Raw genomic sequence first — 22,287 nt, forward strand, 5'->3', positions numbered from 1 at the left:
GTTTTCCCCTTTTTTTTTCTCTTTTTTTGCGAGTGCTTTTTGGAAGCCTAAAAGGGACAGGGACCTGGTGCTAGGGAGGCAGGGTGGCGGGACTGGTGGGCGGGTGCCTGGGATCGGCACCTGAGGACAAAGAATATCCCGCATTTTTCCCTGTGGGACCGGTGAGCGGGTGCCTGAGACCGGCACCTGAGTACGGAAGAAATCGCACGTTTTTCCCCTTTTTTTCTCTCTTTTTGGCGAGTGCTTTTTGGAAGCCTTAAAGGGACAGGGACCCCGGTGCTAGGGAGGTAGGGCGGCGGGACTGGTGAGCGGGTGCCTGGGACCAACGCCTGAGGACAAAGAATATCGAGCGTTTTTTCCCTACGGGACCGGTGGGTGGGTGCTTTTTGGAAGCCTTGAAGGGACAGGGACCCTGGTGCTAGGGAGACAGGGCAGCAGGACCAGTGAGCGGGTGCCTGGGACCGGCACCTGAGGACAAAAAAAAAAAAAGAGCACAGAACAAACACACAACATATGAAGAATGGAGGAGGAGGAATAAGAAGGGAGAGAAGAAAAGAATCTCCAGACAGTGTATATAACAGCTCAATAAGCGAGCTAAGTTAGGCAGTAAGATACTAAAGAAGCTAACCTTGAACCTTTGGTAACCACGAATCTAAAGCCTGCAATGGCAATAAGTACATATCCCTCAATAGTCACCCAAAATGTAAATGGACTTAATGCACCAATCAAAACACAGAGAGTAACAGAATGGATAAAAAAGCAAGACCCATCTATATGCTGCTTACAAGAAACTCACCTTAAAGCCAAAGATAAGCATAGACTAAAAGTCAAGGGATGAAAAACATATTTCAGGCAAACAACAGTGAGAAGAAAGCAGGGGTTGCAGTACTAATATCAGACAAAATAGACTTCAAAACAAAGAAAGTAACAAGAGATAAAGAAGGACACTACATAATGATAAAGGGCTCAGTCCAACAAGAGGATATAACCATTCTAAATATATATGCACCCAATGCAGGAGCACCAGCATATGTGGAGCAAATACTAACAGAACTAAAGAGGGAAATAGACTGCAATACATTCATTGTAGGAGACTTCAACACACCACTCACCCCAAAGGATAGATCCACTGGGCAGAAAATAAGTAAGGACACAAAGGCACTGAAGAACACACTAGAACAGATGGACCTAATAGACATCTATAGAACTCTACATCCAAAAGCAACAGGATGCAAAAGCATTCTTCTCAAGTGCACATGGAACATTCTCCAGAATAGACCACATACTAGCTCACAAAAAGAGCCTCAGTAAATTCCAAAATATTGAAATTCTACCAACCAATTTTTCAGACCACAAAGGTATGAAAGTAGAAATAAATTGTACAAAGAAAACAAAAAGGCTCACAAACACATGGAGGCTTAACAACATGCTACTAAATAATCAATGGATCAATGAACAAATCAAAATAGAGATCAAGGAATATATAGAAACAAACGACAACAACACAAAGCCCCAACTTCTGTGGGATGCAGCGAAAGCAGTCTTAAGAGGAAAGTATATAGCAATCCAGGCACACTTGAAGAAGGAAGAACAATCCCAAATGAATAGTCTAACATCACAATTATTAAAACTGGAAAAAGAAGAACAAATGAGGCCTAAAGTCAGCAGAAGGAGGGACATAATAAAGATCAGAGAAGAAATAAACAAAATTGAGAAGAATAAAACAATAGCAAAAATCAACGAAACCAAGAGCTGGTTCTTCGAGAAAATAAACAAAATAGATAAGCCTCTTCCCAACTTATTAAGAGAAAAAGAGAGTCAACACAAATCAACATAATCAGAAATGAGAATGGAAAAATCACGACAGACTTCACAGAAATACAAAGAATTATTAAAGACTACTATGAAAACCTATATGCCAATAAGCTGGAAAACCTAGAAGAAATGGACAACTTCCTAGAAAAATACAACCTCCCAAGACTGACCAAGGAAGAAACACAAAAGTTAAACAAACCAATTACAAGCAAAGAAATTGAAACAGTAATCAAAAAACTACGCAAGAACAAAACCCCGGGACCGGATGGAATTTTATCAGACACACAGAGAAGACATAATACCCATTCTCCTTAAAGTGTTCCACAAAATAGAAGAAGAGGGAATACTCCCAAACTCATTCAATGAGGCCAACATCACCCTAATACCAAAACCAGGCAAAGACCCCACCAAAAAAGAAAATTACAGACCAATATCCCTGATGAATGTAGATGCAAAAACACTCAATAAAATATTAGCAAACAGAATTCAACAGTGTATCAAAAGGATCATACACCGTGACCAAGTGGGGTTCATCCCAGGGATGCAAGGATGGTACAACATTCGAAAATCCACCAACATCATCCACCACATCAACAAAAAGAAAGACAAAAACCACATGACCATCTCCATAGATGCTGAAAAAGCATTTGACAAAATTCAACATCCATTCATGATAAAAACTCTCAGCAAAATGGGAAGAGAGGGCAAGTAACTCAACATAATAAAGGCCATATATGATAAACCCACAGCCAGCATTATACTGAACAGCGAGAAGCTGAAAGCATTTCTTCTGAGATCGGGAACCAGATAGGGATGCCTACTCTACCCACTGTTATTTAACATAGTACTGGAGGTCCTAGCTACGGCAATTAGACAAAACAAAGAAATACAAGGAATCCAGATTGGTAAAGAAGAAGTTAAACTGTCACTATTTGCAGATGATATGATACTGTACATAAAAAACCCTAAAGACTACACTCCAAAACTACTAGAACTGATATCGGAATACAGCAAAGTTGCAGGATACAAAATTAACACACAGAAATCTGTAGCTTTCCTATACACTAACAACCAATCAATAGAAAGAGAAATCAGGAAAACAATTCCATTCACCATTGCATCAAAAAGAATAAAATACCTAGGAATAAACCTAACCAAAGAAGTGAAAGACTTATACTCTGAAAACTACAAGTCACTCAAGAGAAATTAAAGGGGACACTAATAAATGGAAACTCATCCCATGCTCATGGCTAGGAAGAATTAATATCATCAAAATGGCCATCCTGCCCAAAGCAATATACAGATTTGATGCAATCCCTCTCAAATTACCAGCAACATTCTTCAATGAATTGGAACAAATAATTCAAAAATTCATATGGAAACACCAAAGACCCCAAATAGCAAAAGCAATCCTGAAAAAGAAGAATAAAGTAGGGGGGATCTCACTCCCCAACTTCAAGCTCTACTACAAAGCCATAGTAATCAAGACAATTTGGTACTGGCACAAGAACAGAGCCACAGACCAGTGGAACAGATTAGAGACCCCAGAAATTAACCCAAACATATATGGTCAATTAATATTTGATAAAGGAGCCATGGACATACAATGGCAAAATGACAGTCTCTTCAACAGATGGTGCTGGCAAAACTGGACAGCTACATGTAGGAGAATGAACCTGGACCATTGTCTAACCCCATATACAAAGGTAAACTCAAAATGGATCAAAGACCTGAATGTAAGTCATGAAACCATTAAACTCTTGGAAAAAAACATAGGCAAAAACCTCTTAGACATAAACATGAGTGACCTCTTCTTGAACATATCTCCCCGGGCAAGGAAAACAACAGCAAAAATGAGCAAGTGGGACTACATTAAGCTGAAAAGCTTCTGTACAGCGAAAGATACCATAAATAGAACAAAAAGGAACCCTACAGTATGGGAGAATATATTTGAAAATGACAGATCCGATAAAGGCTTGATGTCCAGAATATATAAAGAGCTCACACGCCTCAACAAACAAAAAACAAATAACCCAATTAAAAAATGGGCAGAGGAACTGAACAGACAGTTCTCCAAAAAAGAAATACAGATGGCCAAGAGACACATGAAAAGATGATCCACATCGCTAATTATCAGAGAAATGCAAATGAAAACTACAATGAGGTATCTCCTCACACCAGTAAGGATAGGTGCCATCCAAAAGACAAACAACAACAAATGTTGGCGAGGTTGTGGAGAAAGGGGAACTCTCCTACACTGCTGGTGGGAATGTAAATTAGCTCAACCATTGTGGAAAGCAGTATGGAGGTTCATCAAAATGCTCAAAACAGACCTACCATTTGACCCAGGAATTCCACTCCTAGGAATTTACCCTAAGAATGCAGCAATCAAGTTTGAGAAAGACAGATGCACCCCTATGTTTATCGCAGCACTATTTACAATAGCCAAGAATTGGAAGCAACCTAAATGTCCATCGGTAGATGAATGGATAAAGAAGATGTGGTACATATACACAATGGAATACTACTCAGCCATAAGAAGTGGAAAAATCCAACCATTTGCAGCAACATGGATGGAGCTGGAGAGTATTATGCTCAGTGAAGTAAGCCAAGCAGAGAAAGAGAAATACCAAATGATTTCACTCATCTGAGGAGTATAGGAACAAAGGAAAAACTGAAGGAACAAAACAGCAGCAGAATTACAGAACCCAAAAATGGACTAACAGGTACCAAAGGGAAAGGAACTGGGGAGGATGGGTGGGCAGGGAGGGATAAGGTGGGGGAAGAAGAAGGGGGGTATTAAGATTAGCATGCATGGGGGGGAGGGAGAAAGGGGAGGGTGGGCTGCACAACAGAGAGAGGACAAGTACTGACTCTACAACATTTTGCTAAGCTGATGGACAGTAACCGTAATGTGGTTGTTAGGGGGGACCTGATACAGGGGAGAGCATAGTAAACATAGTATTCTTCATGTAAGTGTAGATTAAATATTTAAAAAAAAAAAAGAAAGAAAGAAAGAAAAAGGGGATTACTCCTTGACAGGATAAAACTATTGGTAAATCAAAGATCAGCGCATGCTTTAAATATCCTTAATGTTGATCACTTAAAGGGTGTCAGATGATCAGCTATGGAGGTACTCTTTTCTGATAATATTCCTTTCTCTTAATAAAAAAAAAAAAATAGCTGTTCCTGTGTGCTGACCTCCAATGGGTTCTGCACAGTGGTATAGAGGGCATGTCAAAGTGTGGGCAAAGGGTCTCTTTGTTTCTATGCAGAAGATCAAGGCCTAGCTTGGATACCCAGAAAATGAACTAAGATACGATATGAGGAGGAGCTTCCGGCATCAGCACTCTCTGGAGGACTTGTGCCGGGGGATGATCATCAAAAAGCCTCCACAGGGATCTGGACGATGCTGCGGTTGTGGCTGCATCCAGCCCACTGTCTCCTAGACTTGCCATAGGAATGAGGAGGGAGATGTCTAGGCTGGCATGTGCATACAGTGAGACAACGAATTTGACCGGATCTGTACTGTTGGAACTCAACCAGGAGTTGGGAGGGATGCAAGTTGTAGCACTCCAAAATCTCATGACTATAGACTATCTATGCTTAAAAGAACATATGGGATGTGAACAGATCCCAGAAATGGGCAGCTTTAATTTGTGTGATGGTTCAAGTACAGTTGGACAATATCCATCATATCATAGATAAATTTTCACAAATGCCTAGGGTGCCTAAATGGTTTTCTTGGCTTCACTGGAGATGGATGGTAATTATAGATTTGCTTTGTTTATGTCACCGTATTCCTATTATGTTAATATGTGTGTGCAAATTAGTTAGTAGTTTAAAACCTATACATACTTAAGGTACTATACAAGAAGATATGTCAAAGAAATAATCAATCCTCCCATGTTTCCTTCATATGCTACATCTATAACTTTTCTTCTTCCTTCCTAATTACAACCCTTAAATAGAATTCGTGCCTCATATCGAATTTACCGAGTATCATAATTCCTCCAGGTGGTAAAGATACCTTGAGACAAGCGCTGGGCATAGAAGCCACAGGGCATAAATCTGCAAAGAAGTAAAAAGCTAACCTTTTTAAACAATATGGCTTCACTCTCACTTACCAACTTTCATTTCCCTGTATGGCCCCGGAAGATGGCTGGTTAGCCAGAGACGGGTAAGATTCCTCAAGGGAGGAACAACCTAAGACAGGCACAGTTGCATGGGGGCCATCAGGTGAGAATTTGGGGATTAACAGAGGTGAGGCTCAGAACCTCACCCCCCCTGCTTTGAGAGAAATCTTATGCATCCATGGATGTTTTGCTGCTCTTGTCTAGCCTGGATTAATACTTAGTCCATAGGCACACACCTGATCATCTAATCATCTACATTTGCCCTCTTACAGCACTAAACTATGTTTTCTACCTTTATCTTGCATCTACCTACCACTTCAGCATTTTATTAAAAATAAAAATAATAATAATAATAGGAGAAATGTGGGATCAACATATAAATCAAGTACAAAAATCAAACGAATATTCATATTTGACCTGATTGTTTATAGGTCATAATGCATGATCAAAACCGAAAGTTTCTGTGATGAATGCCCTTGTACTGTTCACCATGTAAGAATTTTTTCACTATGTAAGAATTCATTCACCATGTAAGAATTTGGTCGTTATGCTTCAGAAGATTGGAGACTGATGAGAATTAGGCTTGAGATGGATTAATGATTGCACATTGAGCGTTGACCCCCCTATACTGAATTTTATTGTTGTTAACAACCATTTGATCAATAAATATGAGATGCCCTCTCAAAAAAAAAAACAAAACAAAAAACAAACAAAAAAAAGTGCCCTAAAATGTTCAATGCAGAAAAGTCTACAAAACTTTGCAGTTTTCAAATACCAACTATATGACCTATCTGCTGACATTTTCCCCCTCAGAGATTTGAAAATTTGTAACTTTATTTAAATTTTAGCTTGTGCTATTAATGAATTGTCAATTTTTATTTTCTCATTTTATATGTATACATATATGCACACATATATAGAAAGAATATAGTTACATATATATTGTATACATTTTAAGTATTAATTATAACTTACCCAGTTATAAAAAAAAAATGGGTATAAGGGCAAGTACCTCAACGTAATAAAGGCTATATATGACAAACACACAGCCAACATTATACTTAACAGTGAGAAGCTGAAAGCTTTTCCTCTAAGATCGGGAACAAGACAGGGATGCCCACTCTCCCCACTGTTATTCAACATAGTACTGGAGGTCCTGGCCATGGCAATCAGACAACACAAAGAAATGAAAGGCATCGAGATTGGTAAGGAAGTAGTCAACTGTCACTGTTTGGAGATGACATGATACTGTACATAAAAAAACCCTAAAGACTCTACTCCAAAACTACTAGAACTAATATCTGAATTCAGCAAAGTTGCAGGATATAAAATTTATACACAGAAATCTGTTGCATTCCTATACACTAACAATGAATAAGCAGAAAGAGAAATCAGGAAAACAATTCCATTCACAACTACATCAAAAAGAATAAAATACCTCGGAATAAACCTAACTGAGGAAGTGAAAAACTCTACCCTGAAAACTACAAGACACTCACTCCTAAAAGAAATTAAAGAGGTCACTAATAAATGGAAATGCATCCCGTCCCCTTGGGCAGGAAGAATTAATATTATTAGAATGTCCATCCTTCCGAAAGCAATCTACACTGTCAATGCAATCCCTATCAAAATACCAACAGCATTCTTCAACTGAAGGGCCCCCACCAGTAAGATGGCAAACTTCTGGCTTCTCTTTGGGGTCCTCGGTTCCCGCCGGCGCCACCTGAAGCCCAATCACCTCTTGCTCCCCTCCCAATCCCAGCACCTAGCCAACAGCCCCCAGCGCCGTAGAAGTGACACCTCAATCAATTCATGCTCCTTCCTATATAACTCAGCACCTTTCCCTAATAAAGCGGAACTCTCCGGTGAATTGCTGCTATGTGTCGCTCCTTTCCTTTCACTGGTGCCGAAACCCGGGAGAAGGGACACCCCAACTGGGCCCGTCTTCCCCCCGACACCAGCAGCAGCTTGCCCTCGTCCTCTTTTTCCGGCGCTGGCTCATCACACTCACCACTCCTCTCTGGCCTTTAGGTAAGTTTTCCCCCCCGGAGTGGGCCACTCTTCCCCGAGCTATCGCAGTGCCATTGACTGTGATCGTCCGGCAAGGCCCTGACGCTCGGGGATGAGGAGGGAACTCTCCCCGCCTCAGGCCTTCACGGCTGCGGCAGACCCTCAGGCCCCTCCTCCGACAGCCATAAATCCCTGCCTCAGGCCGACATGACTGCAGTGGAACCTCAGGCCCCTCCTCTGACAGCCATAAATCCCTGCCTCAGGCCTTCACGGCTGCAGCAGACTCTCAGGCCCCGCCCTCCAACAGCCATAAACGAGGTGCCTCCTTTGCGGATGAGAACGCTCCCTTCCCCCCCCTCCTCCTTCTGCTCCGTCCACCGAAAACTCCTAGCGCTAGGTACCTCGAGACTCCGGCACTCTGCCTTCTTAGGGAAGTCTGGGTGACGACCCTCACTTCCTAAGAAATTCCGACTCGTATACGAGTTTCCGCAGACCACCAAGGATCATCGGGGACGCCCTTTGTCTCCTTGCGGTCTGCTTCCAGTCCGAGGATCTCCGTTTGTCTTCCCCTGTTTGTCTCCTTCTCTGTCCTTTAGCCATGGGAGCTTCCTCATCCCTCCCTGAAAGTTCACCTCTTGAATGCCTGCTTAAGCATCTGGCTACCCTCTCCCTGACGCCTGATATAAAACCAAAACTTCTCCATAAATATTGCTCCCAAGACTGGCCGACATACCCCCTAGACAATAACAACCAATAGCCTGCAGGGGGAACTCTTGATCCTAACATCACTCGCAATCTTTTTAACTACTGCCAGCGCCTGAAAAAATGGAAGGAGATTCCCTATATCGAAGCTTTCCGCCTCCTCCTCTCCCCACCGTAGTGGGGCTGTCAGAAGAAGATTGACAGGGCCCGGGGGTTTCTCGCCCATTTCCATCACCAAACAGGAGCCCAGGGTTACTTTAACAGTAGACGGTCGCCCCATCTCCTTCCTCCTAGATACAGGAGCCACCTTCTCAGTCTTGCAAGAATACCGGGGCCCTACCACACTAGTCATTACTCCTATAGTCAGGATAGGAGGTAAACAGATTTTCCCATTAAACCCCCCACCCACTCTTTTATGCACAAGTTCTCCTAGCCTGCAAGCCACCGCCCCCGCAGAAGCCTCCCCACTCCCTTCCCCTTCTTCTCCTACAACAGCCCTTCTCCCTTCCTCCCCCACCATCTCCTCCCCCATCTCACCTCCTCTGTGTTCGTCCCCCACAGATTAAGCCTGAGCCTTTCAGATCCCCCTTTAACTAGGTCCCAGGGGCCTCCTCCGTCTTTGCCCTCATCACTTGTTTCTCCCCTGTTAGGGACCACCTTTGTCTACTCACATGTTTGTAGGGAGAATGGGAAAGCACCTTCCCCCATGTCTGAATGCAGCATGTGAAAACACAAGCTAGACAACAACCGGTGCAGTCCTTAGAAGTTATCTGTCCACAAAAACATATCTTGCCAAGACTCCTCACTCTGAAAATAGGAAGACCTTGAAGATGTGTAGAAACACCGCCCCTGCTTCTAGCTGTGCCCTTCCCCCACTTGCCGATGTGGCAGGAATAGAGAACAACGCATTCCATAAGCAATTAACTGGAGCCCTGCTGTAGCTCAGTTAGTAGAGCATGGGACTCTTAACCTCAGAGTCATGAGTTCAAGCCCAACTAAAGCAGCAGAGGTAAGCAGCTGGGCTGCAGACTGACAACACATGGGTCTGATTCTATCCTTTTTTATTTTCTTTGCCCCCCTTCCGCACGTCAGGACCTGCTCGGCTAGGCGTGGCTAGACCGTGTCACTCTCCCACAGACTGAGCCAGAACCCTTCAGTCCCCCTCAGACTCAGTCCCGAGAGCCTCCCAAAATTATCGCACCCCCACCGGGAGGTAGCAGGATCCGAAGGCATCGTGCGCGTTCACATCCCTTTCTCCTTAGGAGATTCAGCCCAACTAGAGAAACACCTAAGTTCCTTTTCCACTGATCCCACGACATACATCAGGGAGTTTCAATGGACACTACAGTCTTACAGCCTCACACATCATGACATTTTCATGCTCCTGGCCAATACTCTCCTCCCTGAAGAGCGTAGACGAGTTTGGGACTTCGCCCAAACGCACGCTAAGGAAAACCACAAGACTGACCCCACCTATCCCATTGGCCCCACTGCTGTCCCCAAACAAGACCCACACTGAGATTATAACACTGCCATGAGTCTCTGCTCTCGAAATATTTTTGCCTCCTGCTTAATAGCAGGTCTGAAAAAGGCAGCTCGTAAAGTAGTCAATTTTCAAAAGCTCCAAGACATAATTCAAAAGAGAGATGAAACTCCCTCCGAGTTCTTAGACAGACTCACTCAAGCCCTATTACAGTATACCAGCCTAGACCCAGAAACACCTAAAGGAAGACATGTCCTTATGACATACTTCCTAGCTCAAAGCTACCCCAACATTAAAGCTAAACTCAAAAAGTTAGAACAGGGCCCCGCTACCCCACAGACTGAGATCCTAACAGTAGCCTTTAAAGTCTTCCATAACCGGGAGGAGGAGAAAGAATGCGGTAAACAAAAGGCTGATCAGGCCAATTTCCAAATGGCCCAGCTGATAAAACCACACCCTGGGTGCCCCTCTACAAACATGCCCCCCCCAGGAGCTTGTTTCAAGTGCGGAAAAGAGGGACATTGGTCAAGGGTATGCCCCTCCTCCAAATCTCCTACCACCCCATGCCCCAGATGCCACAAAAAGGGCCACTGGGGGTCTGATTGCCCAACCACCCGAAGGGGAGGCTGGACGAACAACCCCCATCCTAAGCCCGCCGTAGTGGGGCTGGCAGAAGAAGATTGACGGGGCCCGGGGGCTTCTCACCCGACCATTTCCATCACCAAACAGGAGCCCAGGGTTACTTTAACAGTAGACGGTCACCCCATCTCCTTCCTCCTAGATACAGGAGCCACCTTCTCAGTCTTGCGAGAATACCGGGGCCCTACCACGCCAGCCATTACTCCTATAGTCAGGGTAGGAGGTAAACAGATCTTCCCATTAAACCCCCCACCCACCCTTTTATGCACAATCCAAGACAATCCCATACCTTTCTCCCACTCCTTCCTGGTTATGCCCCAGTGTCCTATCCCTTTACTAGGACGGGACATCCTTCCTCTCCTCCATGTTTCCATAACTATATCCACTCCCACAGCCCCCAGTGCTCTCTTTCTGATGGCCCTCATAGCCGATGACCCCCCTCTACCCAATGAAAGCTCGGGTTCCGCCCTCATACACCCTGTAAATCCCAAAGTTTGGGACATTACAAGCCCCTCCGTAGCCCTATGTCCCCCTGCCTCTATCAAATTACATGATCCTTCTCAGTATATCTGTCAGGCCCAATACCCCCTAACCACTTCAGCCCTCATAGGCCTCCAACCCATCATTCAAGATCTTTCAAACAAAAATTACCTCAGACCCACTCACTCCTCATTTAATACCCACATATTAGCTGTTAAAAAAACCAAGACATCTTTCCGCCTTGTCCAAGACCTTCGCCTCATCAACATAGCGGTTGTCCCTATCCATCCCTTAGTTCCAAATCCATACAGCCTTTTATGGCAAATCCCTGCCTCAGCATCCCACTTCTCAGTCCTAGATCTCATGGACCCATTTTTCTATCCCTCTAGATCCCTGCTCCCAAGATTTTTTCATCTTCACCTGGACGGACCCATACACAAAACATTCTGAACAACTCACTTAGACAGTTTTTCCACAAAGCTTCTGAGATAGTCCCCATATTTTTAGACAAGTCCTAGCTCAGGACCTCAAACAGTTTCATCATGATCACTCCAAGTCCACCTTATTATAATACATGGACAATCTTCTACTCTGCAGTCCCTCGTGGGAACAGTCTCAACTTGACACTGCCTCCCTACTTAACCTTCTAGCTTCCAGAAGTTACCGAATATCCCCCGTCAAAGCTCAAATCTCTTCCCCTCCTGTCACTTACCTCAGGTTCCTTCTATCTCAACAAAGAAAGTCCATTACCTTAGACAGAAAATGGCTCCTCTCTGACCTGCCCGTTCCCAAAACCAAGACAGAAATCCTTTCCTTTCTAGGCCTGGCTAGATATTTTAGAGCGTAGATCCCTAACTTCTCCCTTCACCCTGTTGGCAAGACCCCTATACGACCTCAGCAAGAGCCCCCCCCCCAAAAAACCATTATCCTCCTCACCCCGACACTCCTTCATTAAGATCCATCAAGCCCTTGTGGGAGCCCCAGCTCTCCATCTTCCTGATTTGTCGAAGCCCTTCTCATTATACATTCATGAGAGATCCAGTCAAGCTCTAGGAGTCCTAAGCCAATATTATGGCCCATCCTTTGCCCCAGTAGCTTATCTCTCCAAGCAATTAGACCCCACAGTTCAGGGATGGGCCCCCTGCCTATGAGCATTAGCCACTAGACAGCTCTTGCAGAAGGCAGCTCATAAACTGACATTCAGAGCGCCCCTTACCATTCTGTCCCCACATCACCTAAAAGATCTCTTAACCTACAAAAGTTTACAGACTCTCCCTCCCTCCAGACTCCTCACCTTACTGTCCTCTTTCCTCCAAAATCCCATTCACCCCCTTTGCCATCCATACCCAAATCATGACTTTTTCCTCCTTTACTGCTCTCTCACTTTTTTTCCTCATTCCTATTGTCTTCCCCACCACCCCAGCCTCGTTTGTATGGTGATTCAAAGTCAGAGAGACTTACACACAGCATCAAACAAAAGTTACTGCCCTCATTGCCACACCAGACTGCCCTCTGAAAAGCTCCTCTGAGCCTTTGTACCTCCACTTTCCTCCCTCCACCGAAGTGTTCACTAGCAGCTACCCTTATTCTCCCTACCTCTGCTTCCTCTATGACCAAAAACAAGCCTGTTGCAGGCGATGGCCAGACACCTACAGGAGATGTCCCTACTAGTCTTGCGTCATTCACTACATGGGTAACTTCCAGTACCCACAGTATTACTCCTCCAACCGTTTCATGAAATATCCCAACAGCTCATTCTCCTTATCAATCCCAGATCCCTGGGACTCTCAATGGGCTGCCGGAGTCACAGCCTCAGTTTACTACGGGGGGTCCTCGACCCCCCACGGTACCCTTCATATCTCTTGAAAGTATGTTCTCTCTCATTCCCAGATCTCTCAAGTTGCATCAGATATCGGACATTCCGAAGAAGTCATTATCCAAACTCTTGACGGCGCCTCTTCATCTTCTTATCCCCACCCCTCTTCCCATTTCTCCTACTCTTCATTACAGCTCATTCAGGACACCACCATCTTTCTCAACCACACCCTTAACACAGCCAATTGTCTCTTGTGTGCATCACTACAGCGCCCACTGCTGGCCGCCATGCCCCTTAATATTTCCAACTACTCCTTCCATGCAGAAAGACAACCCATCTGCCTCCTGGCAGACATACCCCTATGAGAACCAGAATACGCAGATAATCTCACCATCCACCACTGTGTAGGCCCAACTCCACCCCCCTCCAGCACACTTCACTGCCTCTCTATCTACACCCCTACCTCCGGCTCTAAGACTTTTACACAACCGGGACACTTCTTTTGGTGTAATGGCAGTCTTTTCAACTCACTGCCTCTCAGCTCCGATACACCCTGCATTCTCGTCACCCTAATCCCACAGCTTACACTTTACAGCATGGCAGAATTCCTTGAGTTCCAACCTCCCTTGCCCTCGCGCACAAAAAGGGCTGCTTTCCTTCCCATTATGGTCGGTATCTCTTTGATCACCTCAGCCATTGGGGCAGGGTTTTCGAGAAGAGCCTTGAGTCACTCTCTATGGGCAGTTAGAGATCTCGACGCCAAACTTGAGGGAGCCCTGACATCCACTGCCAATTCCCTAGCCTCTCTCCAAAGACAGGTCACTTCACTAGCTAAAGTCACCCTTCAAAACCGGCGGGCCCTAGATCTGCTTATAGCCGAGAAGGGCGGCACCTGCATCTTCCTCCGGGAAGAGTGCTGCTATTACATCAATGAATCCGGCATTGTAGAAACTGACATTACCAAACTCACCGACCTTGCCTCCAGTCTCCACTCTGCTTCCAATTCCAACCCATTCTCTTCAATACTAACAAACCCCCTCCTTACCTGGGTCTGGCCCATTGCAGGCCCCATAATAGTCATTCTTCTCGCCTGTCTCTTCTTACCCTGTATAGTAAAGTTCATCAAATCCAAAGTCAGAAAAATCTCTAATCAAGCTTTCAACCAGCTTTTACTCAGGAACTACCAGCTTCTGGCCACAGAAGATCCCTCACCCTTATGTAACCTCCTCACCACACGCTGAGATGGACCCCTCTCTCCACTGGAAACTGTTCCTGGAAACAATGGCCGCAGACGCCTGGCTCCTGACACCCATATCCTCTTGGCCAACTTATGGTTATAGGGAACCTTCATTGATTTCCAAACCTGAAGAAGTCCACATCTACTCATCCTTACTGTGGGGAGTCCTATTAACCCTTTCCTCCCAATCCTCAAGCCCTCACTCCCTTCTCCGCCCCTGTTCAGCAGGAAGGAGCCAGAGAGAAAACAATGTCCACAACCACATAGAGGAGAAAGGGGGGAATGAAGGGCCCCCACCAGTAAGATGGCAAACTTCCGGCTTCTCTTCGGGGTCCTCGCTTCCCGCCGGCGCCACCTGAAGCCCAATCACCTCTTGCTCCCCTCCCAATCCCAGCACCTAGCCAACAGCCACCAGCGCCGTAGAAGTGACACCTCAATCAATTCATGCCCCTTCCTATATAACCCAGCACCTTTCCCTAATAAAGCGGAACTCTCCGGTGAATTGCTGCTATGTGTCGCTCCTTTCCTTTCATCAACGAACTGTAACAAATAGTTCTAAAATTCATATGGAACCACAAAAGACCCTGAATAGCCAAAGCAATCCTGAGAAGGAAGAATAAAGCAGTGAGGGTGGGGTGGGGGAATCTCACTTCCCAATTTCAAGCTCTACTACAAAGCAACAGTAATCAAGATAATTTGGTACTGGCACAAGAAACAGAAGCATTGACCAGTGGAACAGAATAGAGAGTCCAAATATTAACCCAAGCATATATGGTCAATTAATATACTATAAAGGAGCCATGGATATACAATGGGGAAATGACAGCCTCTTCAACAGCTGGTGTTGGAAAAATCGACAGTTACATGTAAGAGAATGAAACTAGATTACTGTCTAACTCCATGCATAAAAGTAAACTCAAAATGTATCAAAGACCTGAAAGTAAGTCATGAAACCATAAAACTCTTAGAAAAAAAACTTGGGCAAAATTCTCTTGAATATAATCATGAATAACTTCTTCATGAACGTATCTCCACAGGCAAGGGAAACAAAAGCGAAAATGAATAAGTGGGACTATATCAAACTTAAAAAGCTTCTGTACAGCAAAGGACACAATCAGTAGAACAAAAAGGCATCCTAGAGTATGGGGGAATACTTTCATAAATGACATATCCAATAAGGGGTTGACATCCAAAGTATAAAAAGAGCTCATGCACCTCAACAAACAAAAAGCACATAAACCAATTAAAAAAAAGGTAGAGCATCTGAACAGACACTTCTCCAAAGAAGAAATTCAGATGGCCAAAAGACACATGAAAAGATGCTCCACATTGCTAATCATCTGAGAAATGCAAATTAAAACCACAAGGAGATATCACGTCACACCAGTTAGGATAGCCACCATCCAAAAGAAAAACAGCAACAAATGTTGGTGAGTATGTGGAGAAAGGGGGATGTAAATTAGTTTAAACTTTGTGGAAAGCAGTATGGAGGTTCCTCAAAAAACTAAAAATAGAAATATGATTTGACTCAGGAATTTCACTCCTGGGAATCTACCCTATGAGTGCAGGAACCCAGTATGAAAAACATATTTGCAACCCTATGTATTTCATAGCACTATTTACAATAGTCAAGAAATGGAAACAACCTAAGTGTCCATCAGCAGATGAATGGATAAAGAAGATGTGGTACATATACACAATGGAATATTATTCAGCCATAAGAAGAAAACAAATTCTACCATTTGCAACAACATGGATGGAGCTAGAGGGTATTATGCTCAGTGAAATAAGCCAGGTGGAAAAAGACAAGTATCAAATCATTTCCCTCATCTGTGGAGTATAAGAACAAAGAAAAAACTGAAGTGACAAAAACAGCAACAGACTCACAGAACCCAAGAACGGACTAACAGTTACTAAGGGGAAAGTTACTGGGGAGGATGGGTGGGAAGGGAGGGATAAGGGGAATAAAGGGCTTTATGATTAGTTCACATAATGTAGGGGGGGACATAGGGAAGGCAATATAGCACAGAGAAGACAAGTAGTGATTCTATAGCATGTTCCATTGATGGATAGTGACTGTAATGGGGTTAAGTGGTGGGGACTTGATGATAGGGGGAGTATAGTAACCACAGTGATGTTCACAAAAGTGTATATCAATGATATCCAAAAAATGGGAGGCACTTTGTAACTAAAAAATTACAATAATAAAAATAGAAAGCACAGGCTCTGATGCCAATAAATAAATACCTACTGGAAAAAAATAAAACATTAGGGTTCAACATGAAAAAAATGCATATATGCAAAAGAATAACATTATCACAGATAGGATCATTGTCTTAGGTAGGGTGGGTGTTCACATGTTCTTCTTTTCTTATTCTTTAGGGCAGTTTTTGGTATCCATTACCATAAAATTTACAATAGAAAACACAGAAGGGTGGGAGAGGTAGGAGGGGAAGGGGAAAGGTAATGGGAGGGAAGCAAAGGGGAGAGGATGGAAGGCGAGGAAGAGGAGTGGAGTGGAGGGGAGAGGACGGGAGGGGATGGAAGACGAGGAGCCAGAAGGGGAGGGAAGAGGAGGGGAGGGGACTGGAGGTAGAGAAGGGGATGAGTCTAAAGCGTATTGGACAAGCAAACACCAGCCAGGTCAGCCATCAGCTGTCCAGGGGTGGGATTTAGGGAGACCTGGGTCCCTTCTTGCTAAATGAGTCCTCAGAGGTGCAGAGGTACATGAGCCTTCCCTCAGTGGTCTGGATTCGTCTCAAACCCCAGTGCAGGACTGCCCACAGCCCAGTGAGGGGCCTGATTGTCAGCACCTCTGTCCACAGTACCACCTTGGGCCTCAATTTCACCTTTCCTGGGAAAGTTGCAACCCGGTAGGCAGGGAGCCGGGGCCCATCCAGCAGCAGGTGGATGACTCAGGAGTGCTGCCAGGCCTGGGGCTTTTCAAGTTTCCCCAAATCCCTGTCCTAGCCAGTGACTCACCCCCAACCCCAACCATCCAAAAGAGGCAGCTCAAAGCTGTGTCACCTACTGTTGTGAGGGAGGGGGTGCCTGGCCTCTGAGGTCCAGGAGAGCCCAGCTTGGACCCCGACCCTGCTCTGGGGAGTCCAGAGTTTTCCTGAGGTTAGGGCAGGTTCCCAGAGGCCTCATTTTTGCAGTTCGTTTTGGCCTTGGCTCTTTCTTCTGTGTCTGCTGTCTTTACTCTCACCTTGTGAACACCTGGAGAAGCTCAGCTCCTTTGTCAGTTCCTGTTACAAAGTAATAGAAAGCAATTCTTATCCAGGGTGCACCAGGGAGGGCTCGTCTGATGCATCACGAGAAAGGGTCACACTGTGGGCTGCACTCCAAGCCCTGAAAATAACCAAAGGCCTTCTTGAGTTCTCTCCCTGCTCCTCTCCTGGGCTGCCTCTGCTTCTCTCCTTCCCCTGCTCTGCATCCTGACATTTCAGAGCTGCAAAGTTCTCTGCCTCACTCTGCTGGCTAGGGGCCTCTGAAGAGTCCCTGTTCTCAGACTTACCATCAAAACCTCTTGAAATGAACAACAGGCAGCCCAGTGACTGTGTGAACAGGAGCTCCTCTCCCCAGAGGCAGTTGCATTTATTTAACATTTGTATTCAAATGTGACATACAGAGTGAGAAGTGCACATATCATGTATGTACAACTTCATGAACTGATACAAGACTAACTAGCACCCTGACCCAAAGAGCAGAGCCAGCCCAGAGGCCCCCCTCGCACTCTCCGTCCCCAAGGAGACCCACTATCCTGGCTCCTGGTGGTGCAGACTGCCTTCACCTGGGCTTGTTCTTCCCATCAGTGAGATCTGCCAGGTGTGCTCCTGGCCTCTTCTCACTGCAGTGTGCGAGGCTCATCGTGTTGTGTGCACTTGCAGGTCTTTATTCACACTGCTGCATGGTATTCCATTATGCAATATATCCCAGTTTATCCATTCTAGTCCTGGTGGGATTTGGATTGTTTCGAGTTTGGGGTTATTTACAGTGCTGTCACAAAAGGTTGTGCATGTGTCTTTTGGTGACCACATGTATGGATTTCTATTGGAGTGGAATAGCTAGGTCATAGGGGATGCATCTGTTTCTAGTTTGCCAAAGCAGTTCTAACAATTTACATTCCTGCCATCAGTGCATGGCAGAGAGTTCCAGTTGCTCCATATCCTCACCAACACTTGATATTTTCTCTTTCATTTTAGCCTTTTTGTGGTGTGTTTGTTTGTTTTAATACGTTTTGATCACACCTTCACTGATTTTGCCCACACCCACCTGCTACCTTTGTTAAATACTAACCTGTTCTTTGTATCTATAAGTTGTTTTTCTTTTTTTTTTAGATTCTACCTTAAAGTGGTATCATATAGCATTTATTCCTGTCTGACTTATTTCACTTAACATAATGCCCTCAAGGTCCATCCATGTTCTTACAAGTGGTGGGACTTCCTTCTTCTCATTGCTGAGTAATACTCCATTGTGAATATGTACCCCATATTTATCCATTCACCCATCAGTGATAATTAGGTTGTTTCTATATCTTGGCTATTGTGAATAATGCTGGTATGTGTGGCTTTAAATGGAAAACACAGTATTTTTTTTGTTGAACATCATAAGGACAACAACCACAGAGTAAGTCCTAATCATGAGCAGGCACTGTGCTAAGCACCTTACATGCATTATTGTCAATATCACTTTTAGGACCAGCTTGAATTCACTATGGCCCCTGTGGTCTGGCCCCTGCTTGGCCTTGCCCCATGCTGTACCAGCTCTGCTTACATCCTCCCCGTTCCTTTTGCTCCGTTAGCCCTCTTGCCATAGGGGGTTTCCTTACTCTGGAACCGGCTTCACCTCTCATCCTCCTGAAAAACCCTCCCACCCGTCAGACTGCTGCTTATGTGTGCTTCCTCGGAAACTTTCCTCCATGCCTGTGTTGTCCACCCTCCTGGTACGTGCGGTAATTCTTCACTTTTACTCATGCTTTTCTGATTGTCTCTCACCTGCAGACTGGAAGCCCTGGGGTGGGAGGTGCTGCATCTGATTTTGCTCTCAATTTTATCCCCAGTGCATAGTTTAAGGCTGGGCACATATGACTGTTGCATCAACTAGGAGTTGGTGCAGCAGTAAGTGACAGAAAACCCAAAACCATGATGATTTAAAGAAACACACATTTACTTTTGCCTCATGTCTACCAAGTCCAGAGCTAAGGAGTCTGGTTGATTGTGGAGTGGGGACCCCTCGGTGATGGAGAACCCAGGCATCTCCTATTCTGTTGCACTGACATGGTCTGCCCTTGGCTTTGACGTCATGGTCAATCATCCCTGCTCTGGCCATGACTGCCAAAGTTCAGCCAGCAGTGAGGAGGGGATGCAGACCATGCTTCCTTACTGTAAGGATGCTTCCCAGAAGGTGCATACCACTTTCACTTACATTCCCAAATCTCATCACCACAGAAGGCAAGGAAATGGCGTGAATGTAATCTATTCCAGGTGGCTGTGCTCCCAGTTAAAATTGGGGTTCTGTTTCCAAGAAGGGGAGAATAACTAGCAGCCTACCCACATCCCGCAATAAATATTTATTGAATGGACAGATGATCTCATTTAATCCTTACAAAACAACGTAGGTGTTATTATCCCTGGTTTATGGATGAGTACACTGAGGCTCAGAGAGCTTAAAGCTACCTGCTAAAGATAGCAAATGGGTGGCCCCAGGTTCAGATGACCTACTGGCTTCCTGTGGCAATCTGGACATTGTCTTACCCACTCTGGGCCTGTTCTCCCATCTGTAATGTAAGTCTGTGGGTCCTTTCAGCTCTGACCTTCTGGGCTCCCACGACATATATGAGGTCCCACAACTGGCAAGAGCCAGAACCTTCTAGTTACCAATACGGGTTTCTCTCCAGGGGATGGTGGAAGTCTAAGGTTGGCTCTGTGAGGGCCTGTTACCCACACCTCCCACTGAGGGCTCTGACCACCCAGGGAGGACCTGCTGCTGACATCTGCTTCCCCCATGAGGATCCCCATCCTCACATTCACTTAGGCCTTCACAGGCCTCTATCATCCTGCTTAGTTTCCTGGAACCTGTTATCCAGGATCCTACCACCTCCACCAATGCAAGGCCCTGGGTTGGGGGTGCTGTTTCTGCCCCCTGCCCACAGGCTGCACATGAGTCAGGAGCTGCTGGGAACGCTGACTGGTTTCTGGGTGTCTGGTCCCAACAAGCTCCCCTCCCATACCCAGTCCTGCACACTGTCTCCTTGCCTGCCTTTGACATCAACTAGAAGAAAACCATGCCTTTGCATAATCCACAAGGAATTTGGCCTCCAGGTAAAGACTGTCTTGCTGATGGTCTCTGGCCTCTGCAGAACACCAGTGAGTTCATTCTCTTGGAAAGTGCTTTCCCATTGTTGCTGCTGCGTAGGTGACACAGATTCCTAAACACGTATGCATCCCTCTGCTGGGTGAGGGCCTCAATCACCTCTTGTCATCCATTTGTCCATTACTAGATATGACGCACCTACCATATTAGCATTGTGCTAAGTATAGGGAATACAGTTGTGAAAAAATAAGTCCTCATGACCTAAAGGGAGAGGGATGAGGTGGACATTATATATAGCATCCCAGTGAATACTTGATTACAGTGGGAACCACACACACTGAAGGAAGGGAATATGGTTCTATGTGCTCATTTATGCCACAGATTTTTACTGAAGGCCTTCTGTGTGCCAGGGTCTGTTCCACGACAGAAGATACCAAACTGGATTGGGGGTCTGGTTGCTGGGGTTATTCTGGAGGGTGGGGTGGGTGGGTTGGGAGAATACTTTAGACAAGCACGCATAGGTCCTGGAACTCAGTAAATGCCTCCATGAGGAAGGCAGTGGGGCCAAAGGATGGAAAATAGAAGTGGCAGGTGGCCCTGATTCCCTGTGCTACCTGCTAGCCCTTTTCCACCAGTCAGACGTAACCTCCCCAGCATTCACTTCCTGTCTTTGGGTCCCAGACAGGAAGGGCCTGTCCATGACCAGGGAGAGGTGCTGGAGCACAGGCAGTAGAAGACAGAGGGAGGGACTTCTAGTTTCCTGTCCAACATGGAAGATAAGACAGCTTAGAAGTCACCATTGCATCCAGAGAAGAAGTAAAAAACTGAAGAAACTGAAAAGTCAGCAATTCTTCTTAGATCCATAAGAAGAGAGGTCACAAGGCAAGGTGCTACCCCTAATACTGGAGACACAGGTAAGCTGACTACTGGGACTCACAACTTAGTGGAGCAGAAACCTCTGCAGGAACCACATCAAGATAGGAAAACCTGAACTGTAATGGATGAATTCCTAGAAGCTCAGCGAGGACAAGTCTGAGAGTTAAAAACTCTGGTGGGACGCTCTCATGGGGTTTCCCCAAGTTTTGTGAGTTTTACCTCCAGGAGCTCTACCAGGTTCTCACAGTGACTATCAGACTATTCTGGCAGAGGGAAGGGAAAGGTAACATTTTGAAACACCCCAGACACTCTATTCTTTTCAGCAAAGCCCGGAGAAACTACTTTACCAGAGCCTAAGCTACTGGAATTTTATCAGAGCCTAACCAACCTTGGGGAGGGGAAGCACACCACTCCCAGCCCTGCCAGCCCTCCTGACCCACCTGAGGGGGGACAAATGAGAAGTACTGGTGGAATTCACAATTCAGGGGCATAGACTCACCAAAAGACTGAGACCTAATCACAGGACTACAGAACACTTGCCCTATCCCACACCTCACCACATTACTAAAGGCCTGTTCACCACAGTTCCTTTTACTCAATATACCACATCAGCCTTTCACCAACAGCAGAAAGAGGGCTCAGTGAGACTGAAATCACCAATCTTCCTTAAAAAGAATTCAAAATACATGTCATAATCATGCAGATGGAGCTACAGAAAAATATTTAAGAGGTAAGGGATGAATTCTGGAGGGAGATAACAAAAATTAAACACACAATG

At 45.2% G+C, this 22,287-nt stretch overlaps 1 protein-coding gene across 1 annotated transcript in view; it reads right to left on the minus strand.

Moving 5' to 3' along the window:
• Positions 1-22,287, minus strand: part of N4BP1 (NEDD4 binding protein 1) — a 104,532-nt gene that overhangs the window by 48,729 nt on the left and 33,516 nt on the right. The gene's annotated exons all lie outside the window — the stretch shown is intronic.

The sequence above is a fragment of the Manis javanica genome, chromosome 17 (genome assembly GCF_040802235.1).
Source record: "Manis javanica isolate MJ-LG chromosome 17, MJ_LKY, whole genome shotgun sequence".
Lineage (NCBI taxonomy): Eukaryota > Metazoa > Chordata > Mammalia > Pholidota > Manidae > Manis > Manis javanica.